Source organism: Somniosus microcephalus, chromosome 12 (genome assembly GCF_052327205.1).
Source record: "Somniosus microcephalus isolate GS21.2 chromosome 12, FLI_Smic_1.0, whole genome shotgun sequence".
NCBI classification, from domain to species: domain Eukaryota; kingdom Metazoa; phylum Chordata; class Chondrichthyes; order Squaliformes; family Somniosidae; genus Somniosus; species Somniosus microcephalus.
The window spans coordinates 176,349,350-176,352,778 of NC_140998.1; positions in this window are offsets into that span (position 1 = coordinate 176,349,350).

Below are 3,429 nucleotides of genomic sequence, written 5' to 3' on the forward strand. Positions count from 1 at the left end.
GCTCCTGGGCCTGGCCAAGAAAGCCATTAATTGGTCCAGGCAGCGGGCGGTCGAGGGGGTCGTCTGGCCGGATTGCCTCCCTCTCTTCCGTGGCCATGTTCGCGCCCGGGTGGCCCTGGAGATGGAGCACGCGGTGTCCGCCGGCGAGCTCGAGCTCTTTCGTGACCGGTGGGCGCCGCGGGGACTGGAGTGCATAATCGATTTAAATGACCAAATTTTAATTTGATTTGTTAAGTTTTATTAAAGGTTTATTAGACTTTTAGTTACAGTTTATTTGATTAATGTATTTTGGTTTTACACAAAGAGGAAAGCAAGGAGCAATTAACAAAGGGCAAGATCCAAACAAGTGAAGGTGCCATCTAGAGCTAGGAAAGGGACTGACTGGCACCGTCACAGGAAGAGAGAGAGCGACGGGGGGGAAGAGAGAGAGCGACGGGGGGGAAGAGAGAGAGCGACGGGGGGGGAAGAGAGAGAGCGACGGGGGGGAAGAGAGAGAGCGACGGGGGGGAAGAGAGAGAGCGACAGGGGGGGAAGAGAGAGAGCGACGGGGGGGGGAAGAGAGAGAGCGACGGGGGGGAAGAGAGAGAGCGACGGGGGGGAAGAGAGAGAGCGACGGGGGGGAAGAGAGAGAGCGACGGGGGGGGAAGAGAGAGAGCGACGGGGGGGGAAGAGAGAGAGCGACGGGGGGGAAGAGAGAGAGCGACGGGGGGGAAGAGAGAGAGCGACGGGGGGGAAGAGAGAGAGCGACGGGGGGGGAAGAGAGAGAGCGACGGGGGGGAAGAGAGAGAGCGACGGGGGGGAAGAGAGAGCGCGACGGGGGGGGAAGAGAGAGAGCGCGACGGGGGGGGGAAGAGAGAGCGCGACGGGGGGGGAAGAGAGAGCGCGACGGGGGGGGGAAGAGAGCGCGCGACGGGGGGGGAAGAGAGCGCGCGACGGGGGGGAAGAGAGAGCGCGACGGGAGGGAAGAGAGAGCGCGACGGGGGGGAAGAAGAGCGCGACGGGGGGGGGAAGAGAGAGCGCGACGGGGGGGGGGAAGAGAGAGCGCGACGGGGGGGAAGAGAGAGCGCGACGGGGGGGAAGAGAGAGCGCGACGGGGGGGGAAGAGAGAGCGCGACGGGGGGGAAGAGAGAGCGCGACGGGGGGGAAGAGAGAGCCGCGACGGGGGGGAAGAGAGAGCGCGACGGGGGGGGAAGAGAGATAGCGCGACGGGGGGGGGAAGAGAATAGCGCGACGGGGGGGGGGAAGAGAGAGCGCGACGGGGGGGTGGAAGAGAGAGCACGACGGGGGGGGGGGGGAAGGTGGCCCGATGGACCCCTGCGAAGGAAGGAAGGTGGTAAGCTCTCCCTCCCTGTCCCACCCCCTCACTCTTTCCCTCCCTCACCCTCTCTCCCATCCCCATCTCTCCCTCCCCTCCCCCTCTCTCTCTTCCCTCCCCTCACCCTCTCTCTCTTCCCTCCCTCCCCCCACCCTCCTCTCTCTCTTCCCTCCCTCCCCCACCCTCCTCTCTCTCTTCCCTCCCTCCCCCACCCCTCCTCTCTCTCTTCCCTCCCTCCCCCACCCTCCTCTCTCTCTTCCCTCCCTCCCCCACCCCTCCTCTCTCTTCCCTCCCTCCCCCCACCCTCCTCTCTCTCTTCCCTCCCTCCCCCACCCTCCTCTCTCTCTTCCCTCCCTCCCCCACCCTCCTCTCTCTTTTCCCTCCCTCCCCCACCCTCCTCTCTCTCTCCCTCTTCCTCCCCCCCTCTCTTCCCTCCCTCTCTCTCTCTTCCCTCCCTCCCCCCCTCGCCTTTGGTCCGGCCCGACGCCGCTCACCGGAGCTCAGCTGCCGCTGCGGCCGATTTGTTACTCCAGGCCCCGCCATCCGCCCGCGTGCCCCATTGCCGGGGTAACCCGCCACGCCCCGCCCGAGAGCCGCAGCGGGCTCCGTTGCCGGGGTTTCCTTTTTTTTTTCTTTTTCAAGATGCCGCGTCTGAGCCGGCGTGCCCCGTTGCCGGGGTAACGGGGCCGTGCGAATGCGTGCCGTCGTCAAGGCTGCCGCGCAACTGGCGGCCTCTTTTTTTTTAAAACTCATCAGCTCTCTGCCCCCCCCCAGCCCCCGCGATTTCCCGAGGGCTCTCCCCCCCGTGATTTCCGAGGCTCTCCCCCCCCCCGTTGATTTCCCAAGGCTCTCCCCCCCCCCCGTGATTTCCCTTTCCCCCTCCCCGCGATTTCCCATTTCCCGGAGGCTCTACCCCCCCCCCGCGATTTCCCGAGGCTCTCCCCCCCCCCCACGATTTCCCGAGGCTCTCCCCCCCCCCCGAGATTTCCCGAGGCTCTTCCCCCCCCCCCCCCACCCGAGATTTCCCGAGGCTCTCCCCCCCCACCCCCGGCTATTAAATTGTTATTTAATTCCCTAACACATCATTAAAATATTTACCTTAGTTCCCTAACGCACAGAAAGTGTGGGGGGAAAAATCGTGAAAAATCAAGATGGGCGGCCACTCACCTCGGTTCAGAAGGATAAGGCCCGCCCACACACGCACCGATTGGTCGACCGCAGTCAGGTCACCGAAGCGTAGGATTGGTCAATCGTCGAGTCAGTCGACACTCAACTGTCGGACGGCATGCGCCAGGAACCCGCCGTCCGATTGGTCGACCTCGACGTCACACACGGTCGCTAATGAGATGCTAATGAGCGTAACGCTGAACATTTTTCTGATACCGCGGGCGGGATTTTGTGCGGCCGAAACGTAAATACGCCTATGACCGGTCCGGAATAGCAAGCTTTCTTTTGAGGCAACGCGCGTGTCGGTACGCTCTGTAACTTTCAAACGTATAGAGAACGGACAGACAGACAGACAGACATCGGGACAGACAGAAGAGCCGCTTTATATATATAGACTAGCTGGGGGAGCCCGGCGGTGCCGAGCTTTCTCGAGGGCATGTTGTTGTTGGAAGAGAGAGAGGGAGCGACTGGGGGGAAGAGAGAGGGGAAGGGGGAGAGAGAGCGCGACGGGGGAAGAGAGAGCGCGACGGGGGGAAGAGAGAGAGCGCGACGGGGGGAAGAGAGAGAGCGCGACGGGGGGAAGAGAGAGAGCGCGACGGGGGGAAGAGAGAGAGCGCGACGGGGGGAAGAGAGAGAGCGCGACGGGGGGGAAGAGAGAGAGCGCGACGGAGGGAAGAGAGAGAGCGCGACGGGGGGAAGAGAGAGAGCGCGACGGGGGGAAGAGAGAGAGCGCGACGGGGGGAAGAGAGAGAGCGCGGACGGGGGGAAGAGAGAGAGCGCGACGGGGGAAGAGAGAGAGCGCGACGGGGGGAAGAGAGAGAGCGCGACGGGGGGAAGAGAGAGAGCGCGACGGGGGGAAGAGAGAGGAGCGCGACGGGGGGAAGAGAGGGAGCGCGACGGGGGGGAAGAGAGAGGGAGCGCGACGGGGGGAAGAGAGGGAGCGCGAC